Raw genomic sequence first — 15203 nt, 5'->3', positions numbered from 1 at the left:
ACAGGTTTACTATAAAAGAAAGACACTTGTTTTATATAAACCAAAGTATTATTGATATAATCTAAATACTTGCATGGATATGTACTGTAGTATATGTCTGTAAGTTTCTTTGACTAAAGGGTCTATTTACTAAGCCTTGGATGGAGCTAAAGTACCAGCCAATCAGCTCCTAACTGCCATGCCACATTCTGGGTTTGAAACATGACAGTTAGGAGCTAATTGGCTGTTACTTTATCTCCGTCCACTTTACCTCCATCCAAGGCTTAGTAAATGGACCCCAAATTACAAATCTCCTATGTATGAGTCTTTTATCACACGACCGATATCAATATGATAATCCAATTTGTTCCAAACACAGAAAATACCTACGAGTTTATCACTGTTACTTAAACTTTGCAGTAACTGTAACTTATACCGAAATATTTGTAAATGTTGACGCAAAATTTTCCATATAGTCTGTTTTGGCTACTATGTAACCACTCCCGTTTGCCCATTGTTATGACTAATTCCAAGTTGGCTAAAGGACCTCACCAGGGAAAGGAGCAAGGTCAGAACATGGTACCCAGACTTTACCCTCGTGGGCTCGCTTCACTTGCCACTGGGTTACTAATGGAAGTAGCTGTTGACATGGATAGTGAAAGTACTATCCTGCCGGCCTTGCTCCTCCCCCTGACGTCAGAGGTCCTTTTGCCTACTTGGTTCTAGCATCAGCCATTTGCCCATGGCTGCAGATCCATGTGATTTTGGGCTGCTAATTTGATGCATGTGCAAAGTGAAATCTCAGCCAATGACAAATGTACAGTAGCGTAAAAATTGCTCATTCCATCTGCAATCTTTTGAGTGCGCCAGATAATACAAAGAGCATTTCAGTGACTGCCAGACAATACTGAAAGCATTTTTTAGTGACCACAATATAATACAGATAACAATGCAAAGATTGCCAGACAATACAGAGCACATTGCAGTGATAGTCATACTGTACAAAGCAGAGTGTGTGCGTGACCGCCATATAAGAGAGCGTTGCAACGTAATACAGAACCACCTGTCCACCCACCTACTCACTCTGCATCCAGGAGTTTCCACCTATGGTTGCAGACACACATATACAGAGTTACACAAACACACACATATACTGTTACTCAGATGCAGATACACACACATAGTTACAGTACATCCAGAAAGAATTCACAGCGCTTCACTTTTTCCACATTTTGTTATGTTACAGCCTTATTCCAAAATGGAATAAATTAATTTTTCCCCTCAAAATTCTACACACAATACCCCATAATGACAGTTTTTTTTTTTCTTGAGATTTATGCAAATTAAAAAAAATAAACTAGCTGGCCATGCCCCCACTGGAGATGGCTGCAGTGTGAGACAGCTCCTCACTGGCAGCAGCAATATAGCCTCTCCCAGGCCTCCTGAGGGCCTGATTTGCCAGACCAGTACCACCACGAGTAGGGGAAGGTCCCCTCCACCATATGGAAAAGTTGTTCCCCCTTTAATGCCCTCAAAACAGCAGTGCAAGCGCCGGGAAGCTGAGAGGCAAAAATCCAAGATGGCCACCGCAGCTTCTGTGATTTCACCTCTCTCATCTCCTGCTGCCTCCCCTCAGCATGGGTGCTCCCCTGCATCCTCTCCCCCATCCCCTTGTTTGCTGCAGTTACCTGTCCTTGCAGGGGACACACAGACCTCCTATGCAGACATAGTGAGGGCTATTATGGAGACCATGGTTCCACTGATGCTGGAGCAGGTGGATTCCTTCAAACAGGCTATGAAGGAGGCTAATAACAGTATTGTGCAGCTGTCACAAAGAGACTTTTTCTGATGTTGCAGACCTCATGCAGCGTTACGATGTCCTCTATAAACAGCACCTGCGTGTTTTAAACAAAGTTGATGACCTTGAAAACAGATCCCACAGACCTCCGCATTGTTGGTTTGCCTCAGTCTGGTAAGGGAGATGCCTTGCCCCATTTCCTCACCGTCACGCTCCCGGAGTTACTTCAGATTTCTGATGCCTGTGCTGTCCTAGTTGTGGAGCGGGCTCAATGCATCGGACCTCCCCGGACAGACTCTGGGGTTCGCCCTAGAGTGACTATATTCTGTTGACTCAACTACCTTCACCGGGAGGCGCTAAGGCAGGAGGAACCGCACTATTGTCTGGGAGGGCCACAAACGATCTTCCAAGACTATTCCGCTGAGGTTACCCAGGGCAAGGAAGGCCTTCTCTGGTATTTGTGCTGGACTGGTGAAAAAGAACCAACGTTTTGCCTTATTATTCCCGGCCTGCCTCAGTCTCTCTACAGCGGACTCCTTTGTGGACTTTTCCTCTCCTGAGGATGCTGATTATTATTTGAAAGACAAAGCTGCTGCTGATGATTGTCTTTTCCTCTGCTCGTATGGACTCTCGGGACTGATCTTGCAATGTGCTGACCGTATCCCCCCCCCCCTCCATTTTTTATGTTTCTTGGGCCTACCCCGCTTACTGATGTCTTGACGACCGCACACCCATTTTCACATCATTTCTCACTTGTGACTGTTGCTGAAATACTATGCACTACTGTTTTGTGCTGCGCACTCTGTTTTTTAAATGTTTATGTACTACTCTACATCATGGCCTGGCTGGGGTATTGTATGTCTCTTCACTAATCCATATCTTTTTGTCATACCCATTGCTGTGATGCTCTGTACTGTTGTATGCTTCTCTTTGAACATTCTAGGCATTGTGTTCCTGATGCTTGGTGGTACTGATTCGACTGTTTTCATTTTACACCTGTCACATAGAACCTTTTTTTTTAAATCTCTTTTGGTTATTGTTTTTCTTGATTATGACGATGTGAAACCCATTGATTGCTGCGGCTCCCTGGTGCCCAATGCTCTATTTCGTGTTGGGTGTCCTTCTGCACCCTTTCTGTGACTTTTTTATTTTTATGTTTCATATTGTGTTGCTATTATCTGGAAGTTCCTTATATGCCTGTTGGCTTGCAGGGGTCTCCTACCCTGGCACAGTATTTGTCTGTCTTTGTATTTCTTTTTCTGACTGTGTACCTATTACCTCTTTGGGGTAGCAGTATGTTACTCATGTAGCTATAGTGTGGTGCTTTCTTTCTTTTAAACCAATTAAACTGCTGATATGGACCCTTTAAAAATTGGTACCTGGAATGTTGGGGGGATTAATTCCCCCATTAAAAGAAAGAAAAGTCTTACCTATGTACGTAAATTGGGAATGGATGTAGTAATGCTTCAGGAGACTCATCTGCTACAACTGGAGGTTATGAAACCTAATGCTATAGATTACATGGTACTGTCTTTTGCTGCCTATTCTTCCAAGAAGCGTGGGGTGGTCACTCTTGTTCAAAAGCAAATTGCTCCTCAGCTACATAGATTTTGCACCGATCCCAATGGCCGTTATGTTATTTCGGCAGTTACTATACTTATATATGGGTATATTCGGCTATATACAATTAGGGTCGGATCCATTCAGACATGCATTTGTTGGAATGGATCCGACAATCCCTATTCAATCTCATCGCAATTCGTCTTTTAAAAAGGATCAGCACAAGTAGATGGAATAGTCTCACAAGTGCATACATTGCATTAGTTCTGAATATCTTTGGACAGATGCATGAAACCTGTATAATTGTTTAATCAACACTTTGGTGCTGTAGATCTTTTCTTTTTTAACATTCATTTTGACATGATTAAGTACATTCTAATTTGTATAGAAACTATTTACATGGCCTTAACTGTGTGGAGTTTGTATATTCTCCATGCGCTTGCGTGGGTTTCCTCCGGGTGCTCCGGTTTCCTCCCACAATCCAAAGATATACTGGTAGTTTAATTGGTTCCCCACAAAATAAACCCTAGCCTAAAAGTGTGTGCATTTACATGTGGTAGGGAAAATAGAATAAGCTCCACTGAGGCAGGGACTGATGTGAATGGCCAAATATTCTCTGTAAAAGTGCTGCGGAATATGTGTGTGCTATATAAATAACTGGTAATAAAAAACTATCTAGATTGCTAGTTGAGGGTCTGCAATGTTGCCATACAGTGGACATATTTGTTTGTTTACATATAGTTAATTTTGAAATTCATATTAAAAATTACATATACTCTGTATAGTCTGTGATAATGTTATCATTCATTTAAATAAGTACAAACCATCCAAGCCTATGTATACATATGATAGCCTACTAGTACCCCTTTCACATCGCAAAAATAACCCAGTATCGACCTGGGATATTGCCGGGTCGACATAGGCCACTGTGCGATGTGAAAGGGCCAATGGAGAATTCTCGGGTCACATGACCTGGTAATTCAACCTGGGTTATAAGAAGGGTTATTACCGGGTTGAATACAGGGTCAGTGGCAGCGTAAACAGGTTGCCGGGTTGATGCAACCCAGGACCCGTTCACTACATAGGGAGAGGCGGTGCGGAGATGAGCTCATCTCCCAGCGCCGCCTCCATGGCAATCGGCTCCGGAAGCCTGCAGTTAGGGTCCAACGCCGGATCCTACCCAGGAAAAGACACAAGGAAGCCCACAATTGTGTACAATTAGGCCCTATGAAGAGGGATCCAGCCCCCCTCATCATACCACACCCCCATTAGGGCTGCTTCCACAAATTTCCCGTGCTGGTTTTCTATCCCAGTCTATCCCTGTTGGTAGAATAATTTAGACTAAATAGTATAGGCGCTCAAAATAACTGGCTGCCGGTTTGAAAATGTATTGTACACATTTTAATAAAATACATATAAATACACATTTTGAAAACAGCAGATACAGCAATTATATTTATAACTAGTTAAAAGCCCACCAAAATGATGGACACCAGGGCTGGATTATAGGGGAGGGAGGTGGTCGCTACTCACATAAAAGCTGCCATTTTCTGAAAGTGCTTCTGCTGGGAGCCGGGGTTCTTGGGCCGAGTGTGTGTGAGCATTAGCCTTTTATATATCTAGACGCTGTATATCTGTAATGGGCAGGCTATAATGATGCTGCACTATATGCATCAGTACTGGCCCGTCTAAGCTCAACAGCCACCGCACAGCTCCCGGCCAGGCTGGGGTAGAAGACACCAGTAGCCACTAGCAGCTGTCAGGAGGGGTCTGGGCATGGCCTGTGCAGGGTGTTTGAGGTGCGAGCACAGGACCCCACCCCTCCGCTGGTACGCAGTATATATAAAGCAGCTGAGCTGGTTATCTTCATCCTCCTCTCCCACAAAATCTGCAGCCCCATCAATCCTCCTCCTCTTGGTCACCATACTGCTCATCCCATACAGGGACTCACCCCTTCCTGCTGGAGTGATTCACCCTTTTCCCCTGCCAGTAAGTGGCCACGTGTCCCCGATGCTTCCACTGTGGAACCATCTGATGATTCCTGCATCTGTTTCCTGGTTACTGCTGCTACTTGTTGCCAAGCCCTGGGATGGAAAGTAACCTGGGGTTGCAGCATAGTATATGTAGGAAGGTGTGCAGAGTATGTTGTATATGGCGGGAGCAGTATATGGAGGAGTGGGTGCAGTGTGTATATAGGGGAAGTATATGGTGGGGATGCAGAATATGGAAGAGGGTGCAGTATATAGTAGAGGGGGGGGGGGGGGGGTGCAGTGTACATAGGGGTGTCTGGAGGGGGTCCAGGGTAATCAAGGTGGTGGTGGGCACTACTGAAGTTGCTGAACAAGCTACGCCCCTCTTCATCAAACAGAGTACACAGTACCTGGGCCCTCATTCCGAGTTGATTGCTCGCTAGCTGCTTTTTGCAGCATTGCAAACGCTAGGCCGCCGCCCTCTGGGAGTGTATCTTAGCTTAGCAGAATAGCGAACGAAAGAGTAGCAGAATTGCTACTAAATATTTTCTTGCAGTTTCTGAGTAGCTCCAGACCTACTCCTAGATTGCGATCAGCTCGGTCCGTTTAGCCAGCCTCTCCCCTAGTTTCTCCAGACATTCCCGCGTTTTTCCCTGACACGCCTGCGTTTTTTTAGCACACTCCCGGAAAACGCTCACTTACCACCCAGAAACGCCCCTTTCCTGTCAATCACTCACCGATCAGCAGTGCGACTGAAAAGCGCCACAGGATCAACAGCAAAACTGCTAAGTTTTTAGTTAAATAACTAAGCGCATGCGCGCTGCGTACCATGCGCATTTAGCAACAAATCGCAGCATAGCGAAAATCGGCAACGAGCGACCAACTCGCAATGACCACCCTGGTCGTCATGAAAAAGCGCCGGAGCAGCAGGCGGCTCACAGTCACTCTTGTGGGATTATCCCAGAAAGACTGGCACTAAGGAGCTCCGCAGAGGACGCTGTTAATAAAACGCTGTGCCATCGGAGGGAGACTCACCTGAATAAAAACGTACTGAGTGGGGCCCCTAATGTGTGTGGCCCAGGGTACGGCCAACCCTGTCTTAATCTGGCCCCGATCTTGGGGGGGAAATGGGAGCAGAAGGATTGCCGAGGAGGAAAGGCTTACACTTGCATATAAGTTTGGGGAGGGATGCACCAACGCTGCTGCATTAACACACTGAGAGCTGCAGGGGAGAGGTCGCTGCAGCTCCCGCACACAAGCAGCAGGTGTCACCGGAGCATGTGCTGATCTGTGATTTTAGGAAATTATCACATGCTTTTCTGACCCCTGGGAGTGATCTTATCAGAGGTTGCCTGCTCCGCTACAGAGCCAATGGACCTTTTTTGCTAGCCCTGCAAACCCTATAAAAACCCTTGCTGATTGAAGGTTAGTATCATGAATTGGAAAGGGGAGGGGTGATTTGATAGCATGTAGAGGCAGCCTGGTGGCAAGTGGCGGGGGAATACCTTCAACCTGTGGAGATTTGAAGGCATGTCCAATGTTCATGTATGAGGAATGTGGTGAGGTTTAATGGCATGTAAGGGGTATGTGGATAGATGCAAGGGGGCAGAAAAGATGCATGTTTAGAAGCTTGAGGGGCATGATGGCCATATAAACTTTATTTCTCTAACGTCCTAGTGGATGCTGGGGACTCCGTAAGGACCATGGGGAATAGACGGGCTCCGCAGGAGACAGGGCACTTTAAGAAAGAATTTGGATACTGGTGTACTCTGGCTCCTCCCTCTATGTCCCTCCTCCAGACCTCAGTTTGAATCTGTGCCCAGACGAGCTGGGTGCTACTTAGTGAGCTCTCCTGAGCTTGCTAGAAAGAAAGCATTTTGTTAAGTTTTTTTATTTTCAGAGAGATCTGCTGGCAACAGACTCTCTGCTACGTGGGACTGAGGGGAGAGAAGCAGCCCTACTCACTGAAGATAGGTCCTGCTTCTTAGGCTACTGGACACCATTAGCTCCAGAGGGATCGTACACAGGATCGCACCCTTGGTCATCCGATCCCGGAGCCGCGCCGCCGTCCCCCTAGCAGAGCCAGAAGACAGAAGCCGGCATCAGAAGCAAGAAGACTTCGAAATCAGCGGCAGAAGACTCCAGTCTTCATATGAGGTAGCGCACTGCAGCTGTGCGCCATTGCTCCCACACTAAACCCACACACTCCGGTCACTGTAGGGCGCAGGGTGCGCCCTGGGCAGCAATTAGAGACCTCTTGGCAAAAGTGGGCATATATACAGTTGGGCACTGTATATATGCATGGGCTCCCGCCATATTTTTTACACAGAAACGCGGGACAGAAGCCCGCCGCTGAGGGGGCAGGGCTTCTTCCTCAGCACTCACCAGCGCCATTTTCTCTCCACAGCTCCGCTGAGAGGAAACTCCCCAGGCTCTCCCCTGCAGAATCACGGTAGAAGAGGGTAAAAAGAGAGGGGGGGCACATAAATTTGGCGCAAAAACAATATATACAGCAGCTACTGGGTTAACACTAAGTTACTGTGTGACTCCTGGGACATATAGCGCTGGGGTGTGTGCTGGCATACTCTCTCACTCTCTCTCTCCAAAGGGCCTTGTGGGGGAACGGTCTTCAAAAAGAGCTTCCCCTGTGTGTGTGGTGTCGGCATGTTTGACGAGGAAGGCTATGTGGAAACAGAGCGGGAGCAAATGAATGTGGGGTCGCCGCCGACACCCGATTGGATGGATATGTGGAAGGTTTTAAATGATAATGTTACTTCCTTGCATAAAAGGTTGGATAAAGCTGAAGCCTTGGGACAGCCGGGGTCTCAGCCCATGCCTGATCCTATGTCGCAGAGGCCGTCAGGGTCTCAGAAGCGCCCACTATCCCAAATTGTTGACACAGATGTCGACACGGATTCAGACTCCAGTGTCGATGGCGATGATGCAAAGTTACAGTCTAAAATGGCTAAAGCCATCCGTTACATGATTTTAGCAATGAAGGATGTGTTGCACATCACAGAGGAAACCCCAGTCCCTGACAAGAGGGTTTATATGTATGGGGGGAAAAGGCAAGAGGTGACCTTTCCCCCTTCACATGAGTTAAATGAGTTATGTGAAAAGGCTTGGGATTCTCCAGATAGAAAACTGCAGATTTCCAAACGAATGCTTATGGCGTATCCTTTCCCGCCAACGGACAGGTTACGCTGGGAATCCTCCCCTAGGGTAGACAAAGCTTTAACACGCTTATCCAAGAGGGTAGCCCTGCCGTCACAGGATACGGCCACCCTAAAAGATGCTGCGGATAGAAAGCAGGAGGGTGTCCTGAAGTCCATTTATACACATTCAGGTACCCTACTAAGGCCGGCAATTGCGTCGGCCTGGATGTGTAGTGCTGTAGCAGCATGGACAGATACCTTATCTGAGGAACTTGATACCTTGGACAAGGATACTATAGTACTGACCCTGGGGCATATAAAAGACGCTGTCCTATATATGAGAAATGCCCAAAGAGACATTAGCCTACTGGGCTCTAGAATAAATGCAATGTCGATTTCTGCCAGAAGGGTCCTGTGGACTCGGCAATGGACAGGTGATGCCGACTCAAAAAGGCACATGGAGGTTTTACTTTAAAAGGGTGAGGAATTGTTTGGGGACGGTCTCTCGGACCTGGTCTCCACAGCTACGGCTGGAAAGTTAAATTTTTTGCCATATATTCCCTCATAGCCTAAGAAAGCACCATATTACCAAATGCAGTCCTTTCGATCACAAAGAGGCAAGAAAGTACGAGGTGTGTCCTTTCTTGCCAGAGGCAGGGGTAGAGGAAAAAAGCTGCATAATACAGCTAGTTCCCAGGAACAGAAGTCCTCCCCGGCCTCCACTAAATCCACCGCATGACGCTGGGGCTCCACAGGCGGAGCTAGGCCCGGTGGGGGCGCGTCTCCGAAATTTCAGCCACAAGTGGGTTCACTCCCGGGTGGATCCCTGGGCTATAGAGATTGTGTCTCAGGGATACAAGCTGGAATTCGAAGAGATGCCCCCTCACCGTTACCTCAAATCGGCCCTGCCAGCTTCCCCCTTAGAGGGAAATAGTGTTAGCTGCAATTCGCAAATTGTATCTTCAGCAGGTGGTGGTAAAGGTTCCCCTCCTTCAACAGGGAAGGGGTTAATATACGACTGTGTTTGTGGTACCGAAACCGGACGGTTCGGTCAGACCCATATTGAATTTAAAATCCCTGAACATATACCTGAAAAGGTTCAAGTTCAAGATGGAATCGCTCAGAGCGGTCATCGCAAGCCTGGAGGAGGGGGATTTTATGGTGTCTCTGGACATAAAGGATGCTTACCTAAATGGGGACATGAAGGTAAGCATGAAGGATGCTTACCTTCATGTCCCCATTTATCCACCTCATCAGGAGTACCTCAGATTTGTGGTACAGGATTGTCATTACCAATTCCAGACGTTGCCGTTTGGTCTCTCCACGGCACCGAGAATATTTACCAAGGTTATGGCGGAAATGATGGTGCTCCTGCGACGGCAAGGAGTCACAATTATCCCATACTTGGACGACCTCCTCATAAAGGCGTGGTCCAGAGAGCAGTTGCTAATCAGCGTGGCACGCTCTCGGGAAGTATTACAACAGCACGGCTGAATTCTGAATATTCCGAAGTCGCAGTTGATTCCTACGACTCGTCTGCCCTTCTTGGGCATGATTCTGGACACAGACCAGAAGAGGGTTTATCTCCCGATGGAGAAGGCTCAGGAGCTCATGACATTGGTCAGAGACCTATTAAAACCAAAACAGGTGTCGGTGCATCACTGCACGCGAGTCCTGGGAAAGATGGTGGCCTCATACGAGGCCATTCCCTTCGGCAGGTTCCATGCGAGGTCCTTTCAGTGGGATCTGTTGGACAAGTGGTCCGGATCACATCTATTGATGCATCGGCTGATCACCCTGTCCCCCAGGGCCATGGTGTCTCTCCTGTGGTGGCTGCAGAGTGCTCACCTTCTCGAGGGCCACAGATTCGGCATTCAGGACTGGGTCCTGATGACCACGGACGCAAGCCTCCGAGGGTGGGGAGCACTCACACAGGGAAGAAATTTCCAAGGTCTGTGGTCAAGTCAGGAGACTTGTCTTCACATCAACATCCTGGAATTAAGGGCAATATACAACGCCCTACGACAAGCGGAGACCCTGCTTCGCGACCGACCGGTGATGATTCAGTCAGACAACATCACCGCAGTGGCTCATGTAAACCGCCAAGGCGGCACAGGGAGCAGGGTGGCGATGGCGGAAGCCACCAGAATTCTTCGCTGGGCGGAGAATCACGTAAGCGCACTTGTCAGCAGTGTTCATTCCGGGAGTGGACAACTGGGAAGCAGACTTCCTCAGCAGGCACGACCTCCACCCGGGAGAGTGGGGACTTCATCAAGAAGTCTTCACGCAGATTGCAAGTCGCTGGGAACTGCCACAAGTAGACATGATGGCATCCCGCCTCAACAAAAAGCTACAGAGATATTGCGCCAGGTCAAGAGACCCTCAGGCGATAGCTGTAGACGCTCTAGTGACACCGTGGGTGTTCCAGTCGGTCTATGTATTTCCTCTCATACCCAAGGTGCTGAGAATCATAAGAAGAAGAGGAGTGAGAACAATACTCATTGTTCCGGATTGGCCAAGAAGGACTTGGTTTCCAGAGCTGCAAGAAATGCTTACAGAGGACCCATGGCCTCTGCCTCTAAGACAGGACTTGTTGCAACAGGGGCCCTGTCTGTTCCAGGACTTACCGCGGCTGCGTTTGACGGCATGGCGGTTGAACGCCGGATCCTAGCAGAAAAAGGCATTCCGGAGGAGGTCATTCCTACGCTGATAAAGGCTAGGAAGGACGTGACGGCTCAACATTATCACCGTATATGGCGAAAATATGTTGCTTGGTGTGAGGCCAGGAATGCCCCTACGGAGGAATTCCAGCTGGGCCGTTTCCTTCACTTCCTACAGTCGGGAGTGACTTTGGGCCTAAAATTGGGTTCCATTAAGGTCCAGATTTCGGCCCTATCCATTTTCTTTCAAAAAGAACTGGCTTCTCTTCCTGAAGTCCAGACGTTTGTGAAGGGAGTGCTGCATATTCAGCCCCCTTTTGTGCCTCCAGTGGCACCTTGGGATCTTAACGTGGTGTTGAGTTTCCTGAAGTCACACTGGTTTGAGCCACTAAAAACCGTGGAGTTAAAATTTCTCACGTGGAAAGTGGTCATGCTATTAGCCTTGGCTTCGGCTAGGCGTGTGTCAGAATTAGCGGCTTTGTCACATAAAAGCCCCTATCTGGTTTTCCATATGGACAGAGCGAAATTACGGACCCGTCCGCAATTTCTGCCAAAAGTGGTGTCATCTTTTCATATGAACCAACCTATCGTGGTGCCTGTGGCTACTCGTGACTTGGAGGATTCCAAGTTACTAGATGTGGTCAAGGCTTTGAAGGTTTATGTAACCAGAACGGCTAGAGTCAGGAAAACTGAGTCACTGTTTATCCTGTATGCACCCAACAAGCTGGGTGCTCCTGCTTCAAAGCAAACTATTGCTCGCTGGATCTGTAACACGATTCAGTAAGCTCATTCTGCGGCAGGATTGCAGCAGCCAAAATTGGTAAAAGCCCATTCCACAAGGAAGGTGGGCTCTTCTTGGGCGGCTGCCCGAGGGGTCTCGGCATTACAGCTTTGCCGAGCAGCTACTTGGTCGGGTTCAAACACTTTTGCAAAGTTCTACAAGTTTGATACCCTGGCTGAGGAGGACCTTGTGTTTGCTCATTCGGTGCTGCAGAGTCATCCGCACTCTCCCGCCCGTTTGGGAGCTTTGGTATAATCCCCATGGTCCTTACAGAGTCCCCAGCATCCACTAGGACGTTAGAGAAAATAAGATTTTACTTACCGGTAAATCTATTTCTCGTAGTCTGTAGTGGATGCTGGGCGCCCGTCCCAAGTGCAGACATTTTCTGCAATGCTTGTATATAGTTATTGCTTACATAAGGGTTATGTTATAGTTGCATCAGGGTTGATCTGATGCTCCGTTGTTGTTCATACTGTTAACTGGGTAAGGTTATCACAAGTTATACGGTGTGATTGGTGTGGCTGGTATGAGTCTTGCCCTGGATTCCAAATCCTTTTCTTGTACTGTCAGCTCTTCCTGGCACAGTTTCTTTAACGGAGGTCTGGAGGAGGGACAGAGGGAGGAGCCAGAGCACACCAGTATCCAAATTCTTTCTTAAAGTGCCCTGTCTCCTGCGGAGCCCGTCTATTCCCCATGGTCCTTACGGAGTCCCCAGCATCCACTACGGACTACGAGAAATAGATTTACCAGTAAGTAAAATCTTATTTTTTTTTACCCCAGTTCAACAGAGATTGTGGACATAGTAGCAGTGTGAGTAATCATCTATTGAAGACTATTTGGACACTAGACACAGCAATGAGGCAAGAGCTGAAGACTTTTGTGCATACATTGAAATGTGGGGATCTCTGGTCTCATGTTAGCAAGTGTTTGGACGTCTGTGGGGCACATTTCCTCTCTCTTACTCCCTTTAAGTACAAATGTGTTAAGGCAGGAATATGGGTGTGTTGGGCAAGCTGGGTCTGTTTTAGGTGAAAAAAAAAAAAAGCCCAGCTGCACCTGTTACCTTGCATGTTGTATAAATTAAGATTTGAAATAGTAGAGAATAAAGAAATATTATATGAAAAATATTTGCAGACATAATGTAAGTATTTTTTTCTGTTTGGCTGTGGTAGCTGAATCTTAAGACAGAGAGCAGGATTACCTATTGTTTTGGGCATGATATGAAAAGGTGTGCATCTGTGATTTTCAGAAGACAATCTGGGATTATTATAAAACACCATTGCATCAAGACAAAACATGGCTTTCAAAAATGGTACAGTATATGGATGTTATATCTACAATGTCTAGGTACACAGTCAATAGGTTGACAACATATGATATGGTCGACGGGGACAAAAGGTTGTCATGACAATGGTCGGCACACAAATGCTCTATGTTTTTTGCATTTTCCCAACATTTGCTTGATATACTATACACATGGAATGAGCCACCTGTCCCGAAGCGAGCCCGCGAAGCTCTATGTTTCTACTGATTGTGGTCCCAGAACATAAAATATACAAAATTTGGCCAACACCCCCCCCCCCACACACACACACACACACACACTCTCACAAAAACCATAGGTTGACAATTTTTTGTGTTGCCCATTGTCACGTCGACCATAACCAGTCAACATTTTGTCTGCCAGTCTTTTGTACCTGTCGATCTAATGCATTTCAACCATATGTGGCCGACCTATTGCCTGTCTACACAGACATTGTAGATCTATTAAAAACATAATAATTGGTGATGACACATTGAGCCCGATTCAGGGTTGCAAGCAATGCCAACGTTTATGGAGTTTAGCAAATTTTGTTAGTGCGTGTGCGCAAAAATCCCTAAAAACTCTATACATGTGTTACACAGTGAGTATGCACAAAGGCGCTATTGAACACTATTAAGTGACTTGTAAAAGTGCTGTGCCTTTCTAGGAAGTTGTGAAACAGAGATGGTCCATCTTGTGGGGCAGGTTATAGGAGTGTCACGGGAATGTGGCTTAAGTGTCTGCATACAGAGACAATCGTTCACATGGGAGGCCACACTGACAAAATATCTGGTGCAAAATTTGATGATGCAACTGATGACGGCATCTTATTATGCATCTACAGACGCTCAAAACGGGAACCTTGCACATTCATACGCACGGGTGTATATCAGGAAGGGGATTTATAGCTACATTTGCCTGTCAAAGACAGGCGACCACCAAAAGACGCAGCTACAGTCCATCTCTGAAGCAGACTCATTGTGTTGTAAAGCTAGGTACACACAATCCAATAATTGGAAGAACGACCAAAGTTATTGTATAGTGTGTACGAACGATAGTGTCAGCGTTTCGCCGATAATTCGGTAAAATCTTGCCCACACACACGAACAATCGATTTTCCAGTCTATCGTCTGAAACGAAAAATATCTGCCACAATCTCCAGATATTGAGCAGTGTGTGCGCGTTCTTAATAATCTGCCCATATTTCCTGTTTTCCTCTCACATCATCCTACTTGTGGGCGGACATGCAAATGCAGTGTGATGCAGCAGAAAAATAGGATTTTAATTACCTGAAATGGTAAATCCTTTTCTCGTATTCCGTAGAGGATGCTGGGGTCCATATTAGTACCATGAGTATAGATGGGTCCACCAGTAGCCACTGGCACTTTAAGAGTTTAATAGTGTGGGCTGGCTCCTCCCTCTAAGCCCCTCCTACCATTCTCAGTCTAGAAACTGTGCCCGAGGAGACGACATACTTCGAGAGAAGGAATTACACAGATAGTGGCGAGATTCATACCAGCTCACACAAACATGAAAATCCGGCCAACATGCCTGAACAACTCAGCAACAGCTGAAACAGTAAATAACGCAGAACTTATCTAGGAACCAGGTAACACTGAACTATAACCAATGCAGGAAAACAAAGCGCTGGGCGGGTGCTGAGCATCCTCTACGGACTACGAGAAAAGGATTTACCGTTTCAGGTCATTAAAATCCTATTTTCACTTACGTCCTGCAGGATGCTGGGGTCCATATTAGTACCATGGAGATGTACCAAAGCTCCCAGTACGGGAGGGAGAGCGCGGAGGCTCCTGCAACACTGCTTGACCAAACTGGAGGTCAGCAGAGGCCAAAGTATCGAACTTGTAAAACTTGGCAAACGTGTTCGACCCAGACCAAGTAGCTGCTCGACAGAGTTGTATCGCCGAGACACCCCGGGCAGCCGCCCAGGACGAGCCCACTTTACGAGTAGAGTGGGCCTTTACGGATTTCGGACA

Source organism: Pseudophryne corroboree, chromosome 2 (assembly GCF_028390025.1).
Source record: "Pseudophryne corroboree isolate aPseCor3 chromosome 2, aPseCor3.hap2, whole genome shotgun sequence".
Taxonomy (NCBI): Eukaryota; Metazoa; Chordata; class Amphibia; order Anura; family Myobatrachidae; genus Pseudophryne; species Pseudophryne corroboree.
This window is presented reverse-complemented; position numbering follows the sequence as displayed.